Source organism: Nyctibius grandis, chromosome 6 (assembly GCF_013368605.1).
Source record: "Nyctibius grandis isolate bNycGra1 chromosome 6, bNycGra1.pri, whole genome shotgun sequence".
In the NCBI taxonomy this organism is placed as follows: Eukaryota; Metazoa; Chordata; class Aves; order Nyctibiiformes; family Nyctibiidae; genus Nyctibius; species Nyctibius grandis.
Genome location: NC_090663.1, coordinates 22640576 through 22665195, shown reverse-complemented (window position 1 = coordinate 22665195; position 24620 = coordinate 22640576).

Genomic DNA, 24620 nt, shown 5'->3' with positions numbered 1-24620 from the left:
TGGTTGGGGTTGAAAGGGAACTCTGGAGATCATCTAGTAGTCCAACCCCCTATTAAAGCAAGTTCACCTAGAGCATGTTGCACAGGGTCACATCCAGGTGGGTTTTGAATATCTTCAGAGGAGACTCCGCAGCCTCCCTGGGCAGACTGTTCCAGTGCTCTGTCACCCTCAAAGGGAAGAACTTTTTCCTCATATTCAGATGAAACTTCCCAAGTTTCAGTATGTGCCTGTTGCCCCTTGTCCTGTCACTGGGCACCACTGAGAAGAGTCTGGCCCCATCCCCTTGACACCAGCCCCTAAGGTATTTATCAGCATTGATAAGATCCCCCTCAGTCTTCTCTTCTCCAGACTAAACAGACCCAGCTCCCTCAGCTTTCCTCGTAAGAGAGATGTTCCTGTCCTCTGATCATCTTTGTAGCCCTCTGCTGAACTTTCTGCAGTAGTTCCTTATCTTTCTTGAACTGGGGGGCCCAGAACTGCACACAGTACTCCAGATGTGGCCTCGCTAGGGCAGTGTAAAGGGGGAGGATAACCTCCTTTGACCTGCTGGTCAGACTCTTCCTGATGCACTCCAGGATTACATTGGCCTTCTAGGCCACAAGGGCACATTGCTCATGGTGAACTTGCCCACCAGAAGTCCCAGGTCCTTCTCTGCAGAGCTGCTTTCCAGGAGGTCAACCCCTAACCTATACTGCTGCATGGGGTTATTCCTCCCTAGGTGCAGGACTCTACATTTGCCTTTGTTGAATTTCATTAAGTTCCTCTCCACCCAACTCTCTAGCCTGTCCAGGTCTCGCTGAATGGTAGCACAGCCTTCTGGTGTATCTGCCGCTCCCAGTTTTGTGTCATCAGCAAACTTGCTGAGGGTATACTCTGTCCTTTCGTCCAGGTCATTGATATGTAAGTTGAACAAGACTGGACCCAGTACTGACCCCTGGGGAACACTGCTAGCCACAGGCCTCCAACTAGACTCAGCACCGCTGATCACAACCCTCTGAGCTCTGCCAGAGGGGAGAGGGGAGAGACTCAGTAGTGACTGGGTGTGTCCCAGGGCAGGAGAGGGTGCAGCAGTTTGCAGCTCGTTGGGGGAGGGCGCTGACTCCCTCCCAGTGCACAAGGCGAGGAAGGTGCCAAGGAGCTGTGAACCAGGGGTGTCACCAGCAGGTATTTCCCAGCTCAGTGAAAGAACAATGGTATCTACCCGGCGGAAGAAGACCAAAATGGATGTGGGAACCCAGACAGAGCTCCCACGGAAGGAGGCGATGGTGCAGGTCGCAGGCTGCAGGGAATGCTTCAGCGTCTCTGTGGTGACAGGGGGCTGTGTGCGCTGTGAGCAGGTAGATGATCTGCTTGGCCGAGCGGCACAGCTGCAAAGCCAGGTTGAAAGGCTTCAAGCTGAAGTAGAAAGGCTTAGGAGCATTCGGGAGGCTGAAATGGAGATAGACTGGTGGAGCCAGGCTCTGCCTTCCCTGCAACAAAAATGGGAGCACCTGCCGGAGAGCTCCCAGGATCGAGGGACCCCTGTACTCTGCCCCTCTCAGGTGGAAAACAATAACCTAGAGGAGAACAATAACCTAGAGGAGAGGAGTAAGTGGAGGCAAGTCTATGGCCGTGGCAAAAGGCGAGTGTCCTCCTTGCCTACCTTGCCTCCACAGGTGCCTCTGAGCAATAGATATGAAGCCCTAGTGGAATACAGCCAGTCCAATGGGGATGTGGTGGAGAGGCAACCTATATCAGAGGTCCCACCACAGTCAGAAAAACCTGACAGGCGTATAGCTACCTCCTCCACAAGGAAGAAGAGAAGAGTTTTAGTGGTTGGAGACTCCTTCCTAAAGGGATCTGAGGGCCCAATATGCAGAGCTGACCCCCATCACAGGGAGGTCTGCAGCCTGCCTGGAGCCCAAATCAGGGATATCACCAGGAAACTCCCCAACCTGGTGAAGGCCACAGACTACTACCCCCTGCTGATCTTCCAGACAGGTGGGGAAGAAGATGCATCCCGTAGTCTGAGGGGGATGAAGAAAGACTACAAGGCCCTAGGATGGTTGGTGAAAGAGTCTGGGGCACAAGTTGTTTTCTCCTCCCTCCTTCCATTTTCAGGTGATGACGTGGGATGGAATGGTAGGATTCTCTCTATTAATGCCTGGCTACGAGACTGGTGCTACAGGCAGGGTTTTGGGTTCTTTGATAATGGCTGGTTTTATAAGACACCAGGCGTGACGGTAATACATGGGAAAGGTTTATGTCGTAGGGGCAAAAGGGTTCTGGGACAGGAATTAGCAGGGCTCATTCGGAGAGCTTTAAACTAGATTCGAAGGGGGATGGGGTAGTAGCTGGGCTTGCACCACTGGGGCAACGCTCTAGTGTTGAGGCAGACCAGGAGGCCTCCCATCCCCCTGGGGTGAAATCGGTGTACTCAGCTCGCTCCCTGAAATGCCTGTACACCAATGCACGCAGCATGGGGAATAAACAAGAGGAGTTAGAAATCCGTGTTCGGTCGGGGGGCTATGATTTAGTGGTAATTACAGAGACTTGGTGGGATGCCTCGCATGACTGGAATGTGGTCATGGATGGCTATGTCTTGTTCAGGAAAGACAGGCCGCTAAGGAGAGGTGGTGGAGTTGCTCTTTATGTGAGTGAGCAGCTAGAATGTATTGAGTTCTGTCCAGAGGCGGATCAGGAGCGAGTTGAGAGTTTGTGGGTGCGAATTAAGGGGCAGGCTGGCAGGGGTGATACTGTTGTGGGTGTCTATTACAGGCCACCGGATCAGGATGAGGAGGGTGATGAGGCCTTCTACAGGTAGCTGAGAGCAGTCTCTCAGTTAGAGGGCCTGGTTGTCATGGGGGATTTCAACTACCCTGATATTTGCTGGGAGGCCTACTCAGCCAGCCATCCTCAGTCCAGGAGGTTCCTCCAGTGTGTTGATGATAACTTTCTGATGCAAATGGTGGATGAGCCAACAAGGAGAGGAGCGTTGCTGGATCTTATCCTCACTAACAAGGAGGGTCTGGTTGAAGAGGTGAAGGTTGAGGGCAGCCTTGGTTGTAGTGACCATGAGATGGTAGAGTTCAGGATCTCATGTGGCAGGAAAAGAATAGCTAGCAGAATCACAACCCTGGACTTCAGGAGGGCCAACTTTGGCCTTTTCAAGCAATTGCTAGGGGAAATCCCATGGGGCAGGGTACTAGAAGGTAAGGGGGCCCAAGATAGTTGGTTAGCATTCAAGGACTGCTTCTTCCGAGCTCAAGATCAGAGCATCCCAGCAGGTAGGAAGTCAAGGAAGGGTACCAGGAGACCTGCATGGTTAAACAGGGAACTGCTGGGCAAACTCAAGTGGAAGAAGAGGGTGTACAGATCATGGAAGGTGGGGCTGGACACTTGGGAGGAATATAAGTCTGTTGTCAGAGGATGTAGGGAGGCAACTAGGAAAGCTAAGGCCTCCTTGGAATTAAACCTTGCAAGAGAGGTCAAGGACAACAGAAAGGGCTTCTTCAAATACATTGCAGGTAAAGCCAACACTAGAGGCAATGTAGGCCCACTGATGAATGAGGTGGGTGCCCTGGAGACAGAGGATAAAAAGAAGGCGGAGTTACTGAATGCCTTCTTTGCCTCTGTCTATACTGCTGGAGGCTGTCCTGAGGAGCCCCGGACCCCTGAGGCCCCAGAAGAAGTCAGGATAGAGGAGGAATCTGTCTTGGTAGATGAGGGCTGGGTCAGGGACCAATTAAGCAATCTGGATGTCCATAAATCCATGGGCCCTGATGGGATGCACCCGCGGGTGCTGAAGGAGCTGGCAGAAGTCATTGCTAGGCCACTCTCCATCATCTTTGCTAAGTCATGGGCAACGGGAGAGGTGCCTGAGGACTGGAGGAAAGCGAATGTCACTCCAGTCTTCAAAAAGGGCAAGAAGGAGGACCTGGGTAACTATAGACCGGTCAGCCTCACCTCCATCCCCGGAAAGGTGATGGAACAACTTATTCTTGGTGCTGTCTCTAGGCACATCAAGGATAGGGGGATCATTAGGGGCACTCAGCATGGCTTCACCAAGGGGAAGTCATGCTTAACCAACTTGATAGCCTTTTATGAGGACGTAACCCAGTGGATAGATGATGGTAAAGCTGTGGATGTGGTCTATCTTGATTTCAGTAAGGCGTTTGACACGGTCTCCCACAGCATCCTCGCAGCTAAACTGAGGAAGTGTGGTCTGGATGATCGGGTAGTGAGGTGGATTGTGAACTGGCTGAAGGAAAGAAGCCAGAGAGTGGTGGTCAATGGGACAGAGTCCAGTTGGGGGTCTGTGTCTAGCGGAGTCCCTCAAGGGTCGGTACTGGGACGAGTACTGTTCAATATATTCATTAATGACTTGGATGAGGGAATAGAGTGCACTGTCAGCAAGTTCGCTGATGACACAAAACTGGGAGGAGTGGCTGACACACCGGAAGGCTGCGCAGCCATTCAGAGAGACCTGGACAGGCTGGAGAGTTGGGCGGGAATAAACTTAATGAAATATAACAAGGGCAAGTGTAGAGTCCTGCATCTGGGCAAGAACAACCCCATGTACCAGTACAAGTTGGGGGCAGACCTGTTGGAGAGCAGCGTAGGGGAAAGGGACCTGGGGGTCCTAGTGGACAGCAGGATGACCATGAGCCAGCAATGTGCCCTTGTGGCCAAGAAGGCCAATGGCATCCTGGGCTGTATTAGAAGGGGTGTGGTTAGTAGGTCAAGAGAGGTTCTCCTCCCCCTCTACTCTGCCCTGGTGAGGCCGCATCTGGAATATTGTGTCCAGTTCTGGGCCCCTCAGTTCAAGAAGGACAGGGAACTGCTAGAGAGAGTCCAGCGCAGAGCCACGAAGATGATTAAGGGAGTGGAACATCTCCCTTTTGAGGAGAGGCTGAGGGACCTGTGTCTCTTTAGCTTAGAAAAGAGGAGACTGAGGGGTGACCTCATTAATGTTTATAAATATGTAAAGGGCATGTGTCATGAGGATGGAGACAGGCTTTTCTCAGTGACATCCCTTGGCAGGACAAGGGGCAATGGGTGCAAGCTGGAACACAGGAGGTTCCACATAAATATGAGGAAAAACTTCTTTACGGTGAGGGTGACCGAACACCGGAACAGGCTGCCCAGAGAGGTTGAGGAGTCTCCTTCTCTGGAGACATTCAAAACCCGCCTGGACGCGTTCCTGTGTGATATGGTCTAGGCAATCCTGCTCCGGCAGGGGGATTGGACTAGATGATCTTTCGAGGTCCCTTCCAATCCCTAACATTCTGTGATTCTGTGATTCAGCCAGTTCTCAATCCACCTCACTGTCCGCTCATCTAACCCACACTTCCTGACCTTCCCTATGAGGATGTTGTGGGAGACAGTGTCAGAAGCCTTGCTGAAGTCAAGGTAGACAACATCCACTGCTCTCCCTTCATCTACCCAGCCAGTCATGCCATCATCGAAGGCCATCAGGTTGGTCAAGCATGATTTTCCCTTGGTGAATCCATGTTGACTACTCCTGATAACCTTGTTTTCATCCACATGCTTATAGATGGCATCCAGAATGAGCTGTTCCATCACCTTTCCAGAGATGGAGGCGAGGCTGACTGACCTGTAGTTTCCTGGATCCTCCTTCTTGCCCTTTTTTAAGTCTGGAGTGACACTGGCTTTCCTCCAGTCCTCAGGCACCTCTCCTGTTCTCCATGACCTTTCAAAGATGCTGGAGAGTGGCTTAGCAATAACATCTGCCAGCTCCCTCAGTATTCGTGGGTGCATCCCATCGGAGCCCATGGATTTGTAGGTGTCCAGTTTGCCTAAATGATCTATAAACTGATCCTCCTCGACCAAGGGAAAATTTTCCTTTCTCCAGGCTTTCTCTCTTACCTCAAACATCTGGGATTCCTGAAGACCAGCCTTAGCAGTAAAGACTGAAGCAAAGAAGGCATTCAGTAACTCCACCTTCTCTGTATCGTCCATCATCAGGGCATCCACCTCATTCAGCAGCGGGGCCACATTTTCCCTAGTCTTCCTTTTGCTGCTGATGTACTTGAAGAAGCCCTTCTTGTCCCTGTTGTTCCTTGCCAGATTTAGTTCCAAGTGGGCCTTAGCCTTCCTCATCGCACCCCTGCATACTCTGACAATGTTCCTATAATCCTCTCAAATGTCCTGTACCTTTTTCCACTTTCTGTAAACTTCATTCCATTTGAGTTTTGACAGAAGCTCCTTGCTCATCCATGCAGGTGTCCTGCCCCTTTTGCTTGATTTCTTACTCATAGGGATGCACTGATCTTGAGCTTGGAGGAAGTGATGCTTGAATATTGACCAGCTTTCTTGGAACCCCCCTACCTTCTAGAGCCCTAACCCACAGGATACCCCCAAGCAGGTCCTTGAAGAAGCCAAAGTCGGCTCTCCTGAAGTCCAGGGTTGTAATCCTACTTACTGCCCTGCTTCCTCCATGCAAGATCCTGAACTCCACCAGCTCATGGTTACTGCAGCCAAGGCTGCCCCCAACCTTCACATCCCCAAACAGACCTTCTTTGTTAGTACAGGGTCCAGCAGCACACCTCTCCGCATTGGCTCCTCCACCACCTGTGTCAAAACGTTATTATCAATGCTCTGCAGGAACCTCCTAGACTGTCGGTGCCTAGCTGTGTTGCCTTTCCAGCAAATATCAGGGTGGTTCAAGTCTCCCATGAGAACCAGGGCATGTGATTGTGAGGCTGCTTCCAGCTCTCTGTAGAAGGCCTCATCAGCTTCTTCTTCCTGATCAGGTGGCCTGTAGTAAATCCCTACAACGGTGTCACCCATATTAGCCTGCCTCTTAATTCTTACCCATAAGCTCTCAACTTGTTCTTCATTCACCCTTAGGCAGAGCTTGATACATTCTAGTTGCTCACTCACATAAAGAGCAACTCCACCACCTTGCCTTGCTGGCCTGTCCTTCCTAAAAGATATGTATCCATCTGTAGAGGCTTGGTTAAGTGAGAAGGTGTAGAGGCTTGGTTAAGTGAGAAGGGGCACGATCTTGTGTCTCTGAGCAGTCTGAGCAACCCAGGTTTTGAGCTACGCAAGAGTTAAGTCCAGAGCTCTGAGTATGTAAATCCATAGACCAATCACAAGTGCGATCAGGACACATGATTAGCATGTACTCAGGTTACCGCCTATATATCCGCTGCGTGCTTTGCGAATAAACGGAGAACTTCCATACTCACATTGAGATCGTGTCCGTTACTCCGTTACTCCGGACCATTGCCCGACACCCGGTGAGCCGCCCCCCCGCCCCGCTTCATCCATCCACGACAGCATTCCAGTCATGTGAGCTACCCCACCATGTTTCCGTAATTGCAATGACATCATGGCCCTGTGAGTGCACATAGCTCTCTAATTCTTCTTGTTTATTTCCTATTCTATGTGCATTGGTGTACAGGCAAGGATCCATTTAATACCATATGCCCATGATTATTCCAGTAAATGTTGGTTTGGGACATAAGGGATCAGCAGGTATACATTGCAATATAAGGAATGTTTGTGACATTATTGGACACTTGAAAAGATATTTGAATAAATGGACAAGCATAAGAAAATACAAAGCTGAAACTGAATAACAAGTCTACTCCCCCAACCAAAGAAGGGGGGATGTTCATCAGAACATCCTTTAATCACATTTACTTTACTTTGTCACTGAGAGAGAGAGACATTTTTGCAGACATTTTTAATATAAAAAACAATACTATAGGAGGGAGATTGGAAGAGAAGAGACAGGCATTTGTATTGCGCTATGCCGTCCTTGTGTGCTGTGAAGCAAGTTATTTCAGTTTCTTCCTTGTTTCAGAATGTAGGCCTATTAGATACTGAAAATGGTAAGACTGCCCTTTAAAAAATCATTCATTATATGGTATCAAGTCTTGGAAGGCAGTCTAGGAAGAAAGTAGTGTACATTCCAATTTAAATGAGGTCCTGTATTGTGATACTTATATAAGAAAACCCACAGACAAATCCAGTTTTAATGAGCCCTTATACTATATAAGGAGGGGAACCAGACAGATATATTTTTGAAATGAACTATTAAATGGTGCATCTAACCAATGAGAGGAAGCAAAGAAAAGACAGATTCATTGTCTAAAATGAGCTCGGCAAGACATGAAAGCATAAGGCATAGGAAAAAAGGTACATCTTGCTAACTTCTTTACTGTTTTTTCTTCCAAAAGTTCAATTGTTCGCTGTAGATGCATGGCACTGCTGAGGAGGATGCATAATAGTAAAGATCATACAGTTGTCCTTTATACCCATTATTATTTATTTGTTTTACAAAGAAAGCCGGAAGATCTAATCAAGCATTTGGCCTTAATGGAGCTGAGAGCTTTACTGTATGATGATAGGTAGCAGGCAAAAAGAAAAGTGGGAGGAAGTAAAGGAAGGCAAGGTAAGAGTAAAGTAATTCTGACTGGAATGTAATTGTACAGACAATATAAATTTCATTCAATTAAATTAATTTAAGATTTCAAAATTTATTTTAAGTCTGATTTATAGCAAGAATGACCATCACCTTCCTACTCCAGATAGAACATCTTTGATTCTTTTTATGTTTCAGTTTAATATAGAAACTGTATTACAGTGAATATATGGATGATTATTTCAAAGCGAGATACTTTAAGTCTTTAATTTCAAAATCACAATCATTAGATGCATTTTACTGTCATTAGGTTTGTTTTCTTCCAAAACTTAAGTAATAACAAAATTGATACATTTCTGTGAAGCACTTTGATTTTACCAGAACTGCATTTTCCAGAGGAAAATGGATCTGACAGCATTTTCTTATCCACTTCCGTGAGCAACTATTTTCTAGAAGCATTCTTTTAAAACATTCAAAGAAATAATTTGACACTTCACCTTACCAGTGGAACAATAACTAGCTTGCTTTAAAAAAGCTCACCTTCTAATAGATGAATAAAAGAAAAAATGGTAATTGGTTAAGCTTTTTCACAGAATCACAGAATCACAGAATGTTAGGGATTGGAAGGGACCTCGAAAGATCATCTAGTCCAATCCCCCTGCCGGGGCAGGATTGCCTAGACCATATCACACAGGAACGCGTCCAGGTGGGTTTTGAATGTCTCCAGAGAAGGAGACTCCACAACCTCTCTGGGCAGCCTGTTCCAGTGTTCGGTCACCCTCACCGTAAAGAACTTTTTCCTCATATTTATGTGGAACCTCCTGTGTTCCAGCTTGCACCCATTGCCCCTTGTCCTGTCAAGGGATGTTACTGAGAAGAGCCTGGCTCCATCCTCATGACACTTGCCCTTTACATATTTATAAACATTAATGAGGTCACCCCTCAGTCTCCTCTCCTCTAAGCTAAAGAGACCCAGCTCCCTCAGCCTCTCCTCATAAGGGAGATGTTCCACCCCCTTAATCATCTTCGTGGCTCTGCGCTGGACTCTCTCTAGCAGTTCCCTGTCCTTCTTGAACTGAGGGGCCCAGAACTGGACACAATATTCCAGATGCAGCCTCACCAGGGCAGAGTAGAGAGTTCAGATACAACATCTGGAGGACCACATGGAGAATGAGCTGCAGAAAACTGCTGGGTTTCATTGCTCTTCCTAAATAACATATCTTGCTATTGTCTGAAATAGATACAGTATCCTACTGTCTGCAAGAGGGATCAAGCCTGACATAGACTATTGATCTGACTCAATTAGGGCAGTTAACGTTGAATATTCCTAAGCATTGGTAAAACTGAGAAAGCATGTGTAAGAAAGTATCACCTCTTATTCACAATGGTACCTCATAGAGGTTTCTCACTACTTGGAACTTAAATTCAAAACACAATTAAGAAAATAAGTTCAGAATAAAAATCAAAACTATTTTCACAATAATAACTCAAACAGTATTGAAAATCGGGTGTAGACCACAAGCATTTAAAGAGAAATGCAAAATTAATATATTTAATATGTTTTCAACAGCAATTTTACTAAGATTGCCATTTGATACCATTCTTGTGCAAAGCTAAGGCAAATGTTTGGGTTTTAAAATCTACTATGTACAAGGCTTTTCTCTGTGCCCAAGCTGTAGTTCCAGAACTCCTCATACCTTACATGGTACTTATATGGCAGCAGAAATTCTCCTGCTGGCCCAGTCACTCTCCTGGGAAAATATTGTCTGTGTAAACAAAATACAGCATTTCTTCTTAGCTGAAACATATAATACCAAATGTGTGCATATTTGCTTAAATACTCCTGTTGTGATGCAGCTACTGGATTTTTATTACTCGTACTCATTGTATCTCCTCTTTTGTGACATTTGCAGAAGAGCCCAGTATCCAAGGCACTTTGTAGTTAAAGCAAGTGCTTTCCTCCATACTTACAGCCCATGAACTAGACTGCCTGGTTCACTACGGTGGAGATTCTGTGGCAAAATTCATTTGCGCACAATGTCAGTGTTTGAATTCTGGTCAGAGGCAAGCTGAGGACAGGATATCTCCCCACTTGCTCCAGTGTGAGCTGGATCACATTTTTGATCTGTAGACAAGTTTAGTTATATTTTAAGGTAAATTTTTAAAATTATATATGTTAAAATATTTAAAATTATATATATTAAAAGTTCAAAGAGACATAGCCACAGTATGAGACAAGAATTGAAGTTTAGAGTCTTGTGTATAATTTCTTCACTTCTCATTTATGCTATTTAAATGTAATGTTATTTATAAAATTAATAGCCTTACTTACTCAGCTTTTTAACTTCCCTCACCTTACACATCCTTATTTTTAAACAGATGCCAGGGCATAAATATAGGCATTGAGGAACTAACAGTATTTTGTCTTTTTCTACCTTTACACTGTAGTAAATGACATGTTTTCATTGCACAGATATGTATTTCTGATTGAGCAGAATAATATTTTTCATTAATAAGACAACATAAAAAAGTAAATCTCCCATAAAATAGATATAACTATATATCCATATATAGTACATATTGATTATGAGATATATTCATTTATATTTTTAGATTGTATGTATTTCTACATTAATAATACAGACTGACTTTATCAGGGGATATGACTTCTGTTTTTCAGTCATTGAAAAGTTGCCATTTGTGTATGAAAATTCTTCCAAAAAAAGTTCATTGGAACTCTTCCCAGTGAACACATTGCAGCGGTGTATTCCATGATCTTAAATTTTGAAAAGTATTGGTGATGAATGAGGACAATGCTGAATATTTCTTTTCCACATTCTTGAAGGACGTTAAGTGATTGCAATCTCATCTAAGTTACTATGAATCTGTCAATCATCTTAGGCAGTTTTTATACTTCTTACATATAGTGTTTGAGACTCTCAGAGCATTTACAGTATTTACTCTTGAAATGCTTGTGAGATAGAGAAGTGCTACTAATCTCATTTTAAAAATGAGAAGAGTAAGACACGAAGGTGAGGTTGTTGGTAAAACACAAAAGATAGGTAAGTGGTCTTGAAAATCTATATTTAAGTGATTCAGTCATGGATGCAGTGAAAGACAGAACAAAAATTAGTTTCAGAGTTTGAAAGCTGGGGTTAACACCCTGACTGATGAAGTACCTTTCTAAATAAAGGTATTACATATACAAGAATAATACTTTAAAGGGTCACAACATCACAGAATCACAGAATCACAGAATGTTAGGGATTGGAAGGGACCTCGAAAGATCATCTAGTCCAATCCCCCTGCCGGAGCAGGATTGCCTAGACCATATCACACAGGAACACGTCCAGGCGGGTTTTGAATGTCTCCAGAGAAGGAGACTCCACCACCTCTCTGGGCAGACTGTTCCAGTGTTCGGTCACCCTCACTTTAAAGAAGTTTTTCCTCATATTTATGTGGAACCTCCTGTGTTCCAGCTTGCACCCATTGCCCCTTGTCCTGTCAAGGGATGTTACTGAGAAGAGCCTGGCTCCATCCTCATGACACTTGCCCTTTACATATTTATAAACATTAATGAGGTCACCCCTCAGTCTCCTCCTCTCTAAGCTAAAGAGACCCAGCTCCCTCAGCCTCTCCTCATAAGGGAGAAACATCTTTTGAACATCTCTCACAAGCAGTGTCAGTAAGTAATATCAGGGGACTTAAAGTCTGAAAAAAGCTGCAGATGTCATGCTGTTAAGTATATAAATAAATTCATTGAGCTGAATGAATACACATGCTTTATGCCTGCTTCACATGTATAAAGGTCAATCATGTACACCGTATTTTAGTTAACCCAGACATCTAAATCTTCATCTTCTTTTGTCAAACGTAAATCTATAGTTACTTCAATACATACATTTGTAAAATAAATCAGTCACTTAAGATATGATTCAGATTTTCTTTCATGGGCTTCCTTTGGTCCCACTGAGTTTTTGATTTTGGGAAAAACAAGATTAAGCTGTTTAGGAAAATAATCAAGAAAAAGTTTCTGATTATGGCAGTTTTAAATAGGGAAAGAATATCCCTTTGGATAATATTTAAGATTGTATTATTTATCTTATGTTCCAAAGGACTGGACTCCTGTTTATAGTTCAGTAAGCAGAAAGCCATTCATAACAGTTTTCTATATAATCCAATTGACATATACTTGTTAAAATGTTAAGTGTGAAGTATTTAGGCCAGATTTAAATGCAGTAATAAGTAAGGGGATTTGCATAATATTGGGCACTGATGCCACCTTTGAAAAGCCAGCATCATTTTTCACAATTGAAAGCATGGTACCTTCTCAAAGAATCATTTATTAAGATGAAACCACTGTTTCAATAAACCATTAGAATTTCCTACATAGAATAGCCCTTGGGCAGCATTCTGAAGTAATACTGAATTGCTATTCTAATCCACAATGGAACATTTTAATAAGTGTGATAAATGACTCACAAAAGGCTTCAGGTTTCAATGTCAGTAGAATTAGAATCAAGCAAAGGCTCGGTCTGGGTGATAAATGTAGAGGATTTTTGTGGTAAACAGTTTGCAATGTCAGGACAATGCTAACTTATTGAACTTTCAGAGGCTAAATTCCTGTCCATTTGTCACCTTGTTGCCAGCAGACATAGATGTACGTAGAGTAATAGGCTTACATTCTTTATCAGCTGATACATTTCTGTAACTCCTGGACCATGCCAAATAGATCAGAAAAGGAAAAATTTACAAATAAGAGCAAAAAAAATCAAAAGATGTAACAAAACCAGAAATGCTTTAAATTAAAAAATGCAAATAGTATTGAATTTTTTATTCCTGGAAATATTTTTTTCTTGTATGCACAAAGCAAAACCAAGTCCTGGTACATCTAATACTTGCACTAAACCACTTTGCTTTTTACAACAGTTTCAAACTTCTGTGAAATGAGTCTCTTTTGTTTGTTTGTTTTCAGGCAAAAGAAGAAATTAGATGGTCATCATATTTGTTGGATTTTGAGTTAAAAACGGTTTTAGTATTTTTTGTTGAAGAAGAATCAGAAAGAAATTTTCTATTTTTCTGAAGCTTTCCATCTCATGTCATACCAATGTTAGAGGTAGCAATATTAGGATTTCAAACAACGTAAAAAGCAAGAGAATGAAAAACAAGAAGCTACTTACCTATGAATAGAATAGTAGTGCAATTAAATTTTAAGAGGTTAGATAATACATTGAATGTAGATCCATCTCACCTAACTTTTGCTATCTAAAACTTTATTGTCAAGCTTAATTAGTTGTTCCCTCTGTCATTAGGGGAAAGAGCAAGAATGGCAGTTCATCTAACATGTTTGACACTTCTAAAAGTTCTGTTTTCTCTCCCTGCACTACATAGAAGGCCTATCTTAGTCTTGGTGGCTAAATTTATGGGGTAAAGTTTGGACAAATCCTCTTAGGAGAAAATCTTCTTACTGTTGTATCCCTTGGTTAAGGCATTATCTTCCCATAATAGCAGGCTAATAAGAGGTTAAACTAGTATATTTTTTCCTCACCACAACGATGGAACTAATACTTTTTAAAATTACTGTTAAAATGCTCACTGACTCCAGTGGTAGTGATTCAGTACCTGTGCAAAGCAGTTTTATATGAAATTAATCTTTTGATTAGTCTTGAAATACTTAGAATCAAATCCTGAAATATTTCATATTATTGGCCTGTTTATTGCTTTACATAACGTGAGGTAATTTAGAGTGTATATAGGATGTCAAGGGCAACAAGAAGAGCCCCTGCTGTTATATTAGTAGTAAAAGGCTAAGCAAGTAATGTTTTAGGCCAGTTTCTGAATGTGATGAGTAATTTAGTGATGCTGGATGAAGGTAAGGCTGAGGTACTTGATGTTTTTTCTGCCTGTCTTCACCAAAGTCTCCTGGGCTCTGTGCCTGGCACCTGTGAGACCATATTTAGACTACAACATCAAGTTTTGGACCACCCAGTACAGGAAAGATATTGATAAATTGAGGAGAGTTCAGAAGAGAGCTGGAGCACTTATCCTGCAAGAAAAGGCTGAGAGAGTTGAGCTTGTTCAGCCTGGAGAAGAGACATCTTTGGGGAGACCTAACAGCATCCACCCAGCACCTATGGAGAGGTGTTTTGCACCAGGAGGTGCTGGTCCATTATGATCCCAGTAAGAAAGGCACTCAGATTCTATAGTATCATTTAAAATGTTATTTATTAGAGTTATTGCTATAAGAAGAGAAAAGCATAGATAATCTGACGTCCCTTCAGATACTGGGAATTCTGAGCGGTGTAGCATTGAACCGGAATCCAACCCATGCACAGCATGCCATACAGACCCCATCCATAGTAGAGGTTCCCTCCTTTCCATCATTTAGGCTATTATAGGTTTTTCTTACAAAGAAACAACTCTATTAATAATTTCTACAGTCAAAACAGAAATGATGCTCTCATGAGAGCTTCTTGCTGCAATTTTGGATAAAGGCATGGCTGTGTGGGTGGTGTAATCACTGGTACACAGCACAGGCTTGGGCATACTTGGGTTAACTGTACTGTAGATCCCTAACTCCTTAATGTACCATGGTCTTCCGGTCAAGATCACTACAAGAGGTCATCAAGAAGACAGAGAAAGGATCTTCAGCGGTGCATGGTGGGAGAATGAGAGACAACAGGCACAAACTGAAGTTCAGACTGGATATATGGAAAAACTTTTTCCATAAAAAATTACAGAAGAGCAAAGTAAAATTATTCAGTAGTCACACACTTTCATTATCATTTCACTTGATGCCTGTTTCTCAGATCCAGCCTTCATTCTTCCTGAAGCAAGCTAGTTAGTTAAAGTAAATCTGTTATGTCGTGCAAATGTCATTATGATAAATAAGATTGTATAAACTCTGAAAATTCTGCAATACAAAAATTGGTCCTATACTTCTATTAAAATAATTTAATTAAAACTCAGCCTTTTTTTTTTTTTTGGTAAACTATTGAAAAAGGGGAAGAGCTTAAATATGTGCAGTGTGAAGATATTATTATTAAAGGATAAAAATACGTCCTCCTTGCATCATAGACTCAAGATCAAGCACAGTACTAAATGAGAATTTCTGAACCTGCAAATATGTAACAGAAATTTCAAAATATCTGAGCAATATAGTAAGAATGTCGTTATATTGTCTACTTCATAGTTTTCTCGAATCTGGTTGTGCAGAAATAGAGGCTGAAGGATATGTCACACAGTGATAATGCAGTGCTTAGCAATACATCAGAACAGTTCTTCCCATCTGCGTGGGCATCAGAAGATGATCAACACCTGCCTTTGCTTCCTTGTGTTTGCTGAGTACCCTCTCATCACTAGTGTGACATAGCCTAAAGTCTTTAAAAGGAACGAGTAAAAGTAAATCTGAAAGCACATATATAGGACAGCAACTAAATTACTTCTGTTGCAGTATCCTCATCTTAACTCAGAGTTCCAATGGCACATTTCAGTACATGATATCGACTACTTTGGTGCTATTCCATCATGAATGACACAGATTTCCCTATATAAAATACACTTAACTATGTACTTAGGAAATGTGTGTTTTGTTAGTCCCAATGATATCATTAGGACTTTTCTATCTGAACTGTTGGCTTGGATGTACTGTCTTGAAATTTAATTCTTTTCTTAGATGCACTTTCTGCTGAGCAAAATGCTTCTTGGTTTTATTTTTTTCATTTTTTTAAATCCTCACTCACACGGCAATTTCAGCTAAATGTGTTTCACTTAGATCTGCACCTCAAGTCCTGACATGCATTTGTTACTTGTCTGAAGAGATCTGATCCTCTGATATTTAAATGTCTGCATACGAGTGATTTGTTTCAAGGTACAGGCATCTGCTGGCAGTCCTGTGCCCTTGGCAAACCAACAGATTGGTGATAAAAGTGTTTAAATTCTCAGCAGGTTTTTTAATATTCCTCTAGATTTTCCACTATTTACCTAAAATTTGTACTAAATAGGGTTTTCTTGCATAAGAAATTATAAATAGGATCCTATACCTTGTACAAGTGTAGCAGGTGTTTGTTACAGCCTCTGAGAAACTACACTTTTCAAAATAACTATAATTTAGATTAATATCACTGATTATTTTAGTAAATTCAAAGCCTACAGCATTCCAAATCTTTTTAAAATTTTGGTCATGTCTCTGAGAATTACAGTATTGCTATCAAATATTTTATTTTATACTTATCAATAACCTGTCATATTTTTTTATTTTTATTAAATTGAGTGGTTTTAAGTACAATACTGGAATATTCCTCCTATGATTAAAAAAAACAGTTCCTAATATAATGTAGAGAGGTGTTTATTCAAGGGGAAAAGAATAAAATATCATTATATATTTGGTTTCCTACAACCACAGAAAGGTTATTGGTTAGAAATTATTATTAATAACTTAAGAGAACTAGAGAGTGCGCAAAAATATAGGAAGAAAACAATGGATTTCACACCTGCAGTGCATCCATGATTTATTCAGTGCAATTCTACTGTGGAAAGGTATAATAAAAATAAAACTTATTTCTACTGTTTAGGTGGTTTATTGCATTTTTTTTCTGTATGTAGAATATGAGTTTCTTATTACTCCCTTGGCATGTAAGATGAATTTATATTAATTTAAATTTTACTTCAGATGTATAATGGTCAGAATGGAGAGGAACAAAAAATAATAAAAAACTTAAAATGGACAACATAAGCAATTCCTTGAGTTTTTAATATTGCCTCAATTATGGTATTTGTTTCTAATGTTTCTGCTGTTCCTTGAGACAAGGAATTTACCAGCCTGAGTGTTTATTCCAAGAGATCACTCTACCTTCCTGAATTTTTAGCGTACTGCCAAGTAACAAACTAAAAAAAAAATAAAAATAAAACTCAAAACAGTTCTGATTGAGTCAGTGATTCTCATTGTTCATATACTGTGTGATCTTTTCTGTCTTGCAGTTTATCCAAAAGATAGAACTTTACATCTTCACTTGGACACTTGGAGCTTAAGTCACTATGGAATCAAAGATGTTGTATTCACCATTCTTTTTTTTTTTTTCTTTCTTTCTTTTTTAATTCTCCCATCAATTTCTGCTGTTCTCACAAGATGACAAAGCAATAAAGTGAAAGATCTATGAAGGTCAAATTTTATCATCTCAGATGTGGAATTCAAAGGTAATAATTCTGTAATCATAGAGTGGTTTGGGTTAGAAGGGACCTTTAAAGATGATCCAGTTCCAACCCCCCTGTCATGGCCAGGGACACCTTCCACTAGAACAGGTTGCTCAAAGCCCCATCCAAACTGACCTTGAACACTTCCAATGACAGGGCATCTACAACTTCTCTGGGCAACCTGTTCCAGTGTCTCACCACTCTCATAGTAAATAATTTCTTATACACTATCCAAGTCTACCCTCTTTTAGTTTAAAACCATTACCCCTTGTCCTATCACTACAGGCCCAAGTAAAAAGTCTCTCTCCAGCTTTCTTATAAGCAATAGGGTTTCCCTGGAGCCTTCTCTTCTCCAGGCTGAACAACCCCAACTGTCTCAGCCTTCCTACATAGAAGAGGCATTCCATCCCTATAATAATTTTTGTGGCCCTCCTCTGGACCCTCTCTAACAGGTCCATGCTTTTCTTGTACTGAGGACCCCAGAGCTGGACACAGTACTCTAGGTGGGGTGTCACGAGAGTGGAGTAGAGGGGAAGAATCACCTCCCTCGACCTGCTGGCCATGCTTCTTTTGATGCAGCTCAGGATACAGTTAGCTTTCTGGGCTACAAGCACACATCGCCGGCTCATATCTAAATACTTTATAAAGTGATCATAAAATCTGAAACGATCATATGAGCTTATAGTTAATACAGTTTCTTACATTATTTACCATCGTAGTTCTTTGATACAAAATTGATTGTTTTACTGTGTTTCTTGGTAAAATAGCTGGAAGGAAGTTTTGTGAAATCTAAATTGGTTTGATTTAGTATTAAACTAAAATGTAAAAGTTCAATCATCAAACTTGATTGACAGCGGCGGCAGCAGCGACAGCGGCGACAGCGACTTGAGGTTAGTGCGGGGGCGAGGGCGACATCGAGCTTAACCGGGTGGTTTTCGTACTCTGGGCCTCCCCCGAGCCCCACCCCGAGCATCAGCCCCGAGCTGCTTCCCCTGCTTCCCCCCAAACCCCGGACCCGGAGGTTCCCGGCAACGAATCAGGAGAGGAGGGGGCGTAGCCAGAGGCACCTCGGGCGATTTAAACGCACCACCCCAAGTTGATTGGGTGATAAAGAGCCTCCTGGAGGACAGGGACTAGTCCCTGCCCAGAGGGGAGAGACTCAGCTATGACTGGGTGTGTCCCAGGGCAGGAGAGGGTGCAGCAGTTTGCAGCTCGTTGGGGGAGGGCGCTGACTCCCTCCCAGTGCACAAGGCGAGGAAGGTGCCAAGGAGCTGTGAACCAGGGGTGTCACCAGCAGGTATTTCCCAGCTCAGTGAAAGAACAATGGTATCTACCCGGCGGAAGAAGACCAAAATGGATGTGGGAACCCAGACAGAGCTCCCACGGAAGGAGGCGACGGTGCAGGTCGCAGGCTGCAGGGAATGCTTCAGCGTCTCTGTGGTGACAGGGGGCTGTGTGCGCTGTGAGCAGGTAGATGATCTGCTTGGCCGAGCGGCACAGCTGCAAAGCCAGGTTGAAAGGCTTCAAGCTGAAGTAGAAAGGCTTAGGAGCATTTGGGAGGCTGAAATGGAGATAGACTGGTGGAGCCAGGCTCTGCCTTCCCTGCAACAAAAATGGGAGCACCTGCCGGAGAGCTCCCAGGATCGAGGGACCCCTGTACTCTGCCCCTCTCAGGTGGAAAACAATAACCTAGAGGAGAGGAGTGAGTGGAGGCAAGTCTATGGCCGTGGCAAAAGGCGAGTGTCCTCCTTGCCTACCTTGCCTCCACAGGTGCCTCTGAGCAATAGATATGAAGCCCTAGTGGAATACAGCCAGTCCAATGGGGATGTGGTGGAGAGGCAACCTATATCAGAGGTCCCACCACAGTCAGAAAAACCTGACAGGCGTATAGCTACCTCCTCCACAAGGAAGAAGAGAAGAGTTTTAGTGGTTGGAGACTCCTTCCTAAAGGGATCTGAGGGCCCAATATGCAGAGCTGACCCCCATCACAGGGAGGTCTGCAGCCTGCCTGGAGCCCGAATCAGGGATATCACCAGGAAACTCCCCAACCTGGTGAAGGCCACAGACTACTACCCCCTGCTGATCTTCCAGACAGGTGGGGAAGAAGCTGCATCCTGTAGTCTGAGGGGGATGAAGAAAGACTACAAGGCCCTAGGACGGTTGGTGAAAGAGTCTGGGGCACAAGTTATTTTCTCCTCCCTCCTTCCATTTTCAGGTGATGACGTGGGATGGAATAGTAGGATTCTCTCTATTAATGCCTGGCTACGAGACTGGTGCTACAGGCAGGGTTTTGGGTTCTTTGATAATGGCTGGTTTTATAAGACACCAGGCGTGACGATAATACATGGGAAAGGTTTATGTCGTAGGGGCAAAAGGGTTCTGGGACAGGAATTAGCAGGGCTCATTCGGAGAGCTTTAAACTAGATTCAAAGGGGGATGGGGTAGTAGCTGGGCTTGCACCACTGGGGCAACGCTCTAGTGTTGAGGCAGACCAGGAGGCCTCCCATCCCCCTGGGGTGAAATCGGTGTACTCAGCTCGCTCCCTGAAATGCCTGTACACCAATGCACGCAGCATGGGGAATAAACAGGAGGAGTTGGAAATCCGTGTTCGGTCGGGGGGCTATGATTTAGTGGTAATTACAGAGACTTGGTGGGATGCCTCGCATGACTGGAATGTGGTCATGGATGGCTATGTCTTGTTCAGGAAAGACAGGCCGCTAAGGAGAGGTGGTGGAGTTGCTCTTTATGTGAGTGAGCAGCTAGAATGTATTGAGTTCTGTCCAGAGGCGGATCAGGAGCGAGTTGAGAGTTTGTGGGTGAGAATTAAGGGGCAGGCTGGCAGGGGTGATACTGTTGTGGGTGTCTATTACAGGCCACCGGATCAGGATGAGGAGGGTGATGAGGCCTTCTACAGGCAGCTGAGAGCAGTCTCTCAATTACAGGGCCTGGTTGTCATGGGGGATTTCAACTACCCTGATATTTGCTGGGAGGCCTACTCAGCCAGCCATCCTCAGTCCAGGAGGTTCCTCCAATGTGTTGATGATAACTTTCTGATGCAAATGGTGGATGAGCCAACTAGGAGAGGAGCATTGCTGGATCTTATCCTCACTAACAAGGAGGGTCTGGTTGAAGAGGTGAAGGTTGAGGGCAGCCTTGGTTGTAGTGACCATGAGATGGTAGAGTTCAGGATCTCATGTGGCAGGAAAAGAATAGCTAGCAGAATCACAACCCTGGACTTCAGGAGGGCCAACTTTGGCCTTTTCAAGCAATTGCTAAGGGAAATCCCATGGGACAGGGTACTAGAAGGTAAGGGGACCCAAGATAGTTGGTTAGCATTCAAGGACTGCTTCTTCCGAGCTCAAGAGCAGAGCATCCCAACAGGTAGGAAGTCAAGGAAGGGTAGCAGGAGACCTGCATGGTTAAACAGGGAACTGCTGGGCAAACTCAAGTGGAAGAAGAGGGTGTACAGATCATGGAAGGTGGGGCTGGCCACTTGGGAGAATATAAGTCTGTTGGTCAGAGGATGTAGGGAGGCAACTAGGAAAGCTAAGGCCTCCTTGGAATTAAACCTTGCAAGAGAGGTCAAGGACAACAGAAAGGGCTTCTTCAAATACATTGCAGGTAAAGCCAACACTAGAGGCAATGTAGGCCCACTGATGAATGAGGTGGGGGCCCTGGAGACAGAGGATAAAAAGAAGGCGGAGTTACTGAATGCCTTCTTTGCCTCTGTCTATACTGCTGGAGGCTGTCCTGAGGAGCCCCGGACCCCTGAGGCCCCAGAAGAAGTCAGGATAGAGGAGGAATCTGTCTTGGTAGATGAGGGCTGGGTCAGGGACCAGTTAAGCAATCTGGACGTCCATAAATCCATGGGCCCTGATGGGATGCACCCGCGGGTGCTGAGGGAGCTGACGGAAGTCATTGCTAGGTCACTCTCCATCATCTTTGCTAAGTCGTGGGCAACGGGAGAGGTGCCTGAGGACTGGAGGAAAGCGAATGTCACTCCAGTCTTCAAAAAGGGCAAGAAGGAGGACCCGGGTAACTATAGACCGGTCAGCCTCACCTCCATCCCCGGAAAGGTGATGGAACAACTTATTCTTGGTGCTGTCTCTAGGCACATCAAGGATAGGGGGATCATTAGGGGCACTCAGCATGGCTTCACCAAGGGGAAGTCATGCTTAACCAACTTGATAGCCTTTTATGAGGACGTAACCCGGTGGATAGATGATGGTAAAGCTGTGGATGTGGTCTATCTTGATTTCAGTAAGGCGTTTGACACGGTCTCCCACAGCATCCTCGCAGCTAAACTGAGGAAGTGTGGTCTGGATGATCGGGTAGTGAGGTGGATTGTGAACTGGCTGAAGGAAAGAAGCCAGAGAGTGGTGGTCAATGGGACAGAGTCCAGTTGGAGGCCTGTGTCTAGCGGAGTCCCTCAAGGGTCGGTACTGGGACGAGTACTGTTCAATATATTCATTAATGACTTGGATGAGGGAATAGAGTGCACTGTCAGCAAGTTCGCTGATGACACAAAACTGGGAGGAGTGGCTGACACACCGGAAGGCTGCGCAGCCATTCAGAGAGACCTGGACAGGCTGGAGAGTTGGGCGGGAAGAAACTTAATGAAATATAACAAGGGCAAGTGTAGAGTCCTTCATCTGGGCAAGAACAACCCCATGTACCAGTACAAGTTGGGGGCAGAGCTGTTGGAGAGCAGCGTAGGGGAAAGGGACCTGGGGGTCCTAGTGGACAACAGGATGACCATGAGCCAGCAGTGTGCCCTTGTGGCCAAGAAGGCCAATGGCATCCTGGGGTGTATTAGAAGGGGTGTGGTTAGCAGGTCAAGAGAGGTTCTCCTCCCCCTCTACTCTGCCCTGGTGAGGCCGCATCTGGAATATTGTGTCCAGTTCTGGGCCCCTCAGTTCAAGAAGGACAGGGAACTGCTAGAGAGAGTCCAGCGCAGAGCCACGAAGATGATTAAGGGAGTGGAACATCTCCCTTTTGAGGAGAGGCTGAGGGAGCTGGGTCTCTTTAGCTTAGAGAAGAGGAGACTGAGGGGTGACCTCATTAATGTTTATAAATATGTAAAGGGCAAGTGTCATGAGGATGGAGCCAGGCTCTTCTCAGTGACATCCTTTGACAGGACAAGGGGCAATGGGTGCAAGCTGGAACACAGGAGGTTCCGCATAAATATGAGGAAAAACTTCTTTATTGTGAGGGTGACCGAACACTGGAACAGGCTGCCCAGAGAGGTTGTGGAGTCTCCTTCTCTGGAGACATTCAAAACCCGCCTGGACGCGTTCCTGTGTGATATGGTCTAGGCAATCCTGCTCCGGCAGGGGGATTGGACTAGATGATCTTTCGAGGTCCCTTCCAATCCCTAACATTCTGTGATTCTGTGATTATATTTTCAAAATACCATATAAATTTAGGTTTTGGGAGAGATCTTTCTATGTAATAATCAAGCTATTTTAAAATTACATAGTTAATAAGCAATAAGTTTAAAAGTGCTGTCTCCTAGTAAATTATTGTATTCTTAGTTTTGTTTGTGTGAACATAAAGTAATTCCAATGATATTACATTGGCTATTTTATAGTCATTCTCTGAAAACAAAAATTACTACTTTGTGAATATGAATTTAAAGTTTTCTTCTACACATCTTTCCTTCTCACTGCAATGCATATTTCTCTTTAAAGAAATTCAGGTTTTCAGTAAACAGATCTGGAAATCATTGGTATTAGTTGCCAGCAGTCTCAATGCACAACATATTTATGCTTTCCTTGGCTTTCTCCTTGGTGACATGACTCCCTAGAGTATTGTCGTACTACTTCCTGTTACATGCTCCCTCTTTCTCCCAAAAATAAATTGTGAAATTAAGGAAAAAAAGTCAGGCTGGCTACAGAAGCATTAGGTCTTTGGGGATTCCTTCCTGAAGTAATGTGTTCCCTCAAGATTCATGCAGCAGTCAGTTACTGGTTCCTACCTCCGTCCTACTCCCTCCATCATTGTCTGAAGTAATAATGCTGCAATAGCAAGTTATAACATGGAAGGACAGCATCAGAGTAGTGAAAGAAATAGATAACATTCCAAGGAAAGCTATATATATAGTCCAGAAAACCTGGACTGGTTCCTAAGGCATTGTTTGGGCTTTTTAGGAATCAGTTTCATCTCACTAGAGTACCAAGTTTAGACAAATGTAATGAAATTAGAGAACTGTACTATCCCAACAGCAAAAATTTTTAAAGGTCTTTTAGTTAGACTTTTTTTCTTCCCCTCTTGTAGACAATATTCAGCCCTGTAAGTAGTCCCATTATTGAAATACAACTATTGAAATACTTCTTATGAATACTAGTGACAGAATCTTGACCTTTGAGAGGGCTTGAATGAAAGTATTATTTTTATCATTAAGATCTGGATGTTCATTTTCTTGCCAGTGATTATCAAGGGGACTGTGCTTGTGTAAGGCTTTGTACCTATACACACAGAACTTTTGTATTTTATATAATATCTATGTCTGTCTATACAGAGACACATATACACCATGGGGGAACAAGAGACATTTGAGATAAAAACAGCAGATCACTTGCTGTCTCTGTCAGCTCTTGCATGTATTTTTTTAATAATTTTTGTCTTCTTTTATTTATGTATCTTTTCAAATTAATATTATTATCACAGGCATAAACATCTGAAAATAGACTATATAATTAAAAAGGGAAGGTTTGCATCAATTAATAACAAGCTTCCCTACATTTCCATGTATTTTGTCCCTTGAAATTATGAAAAGCAGGGATCCCATCTGTTGCCAGTGTAAATTTGGAAGCAAAACACAGCATTTCTAATTTTCAGCAACTGCATTGTCTGTCCACTCAAAAAAAAAAGTAATAGAAGAAAATAAAAAAGATATAACATGCATACATGCAACTGCCACAATCTTAAGGCCTTTAAATAGCTTTAACTCTCTGAAGGGAATGCAAGTGCACTAGGTGCCTAAGGGATTATACTATATAGACAGTCATACTTTGTAATTTTATTAAAGACAAGATTATGTTACCTGTTT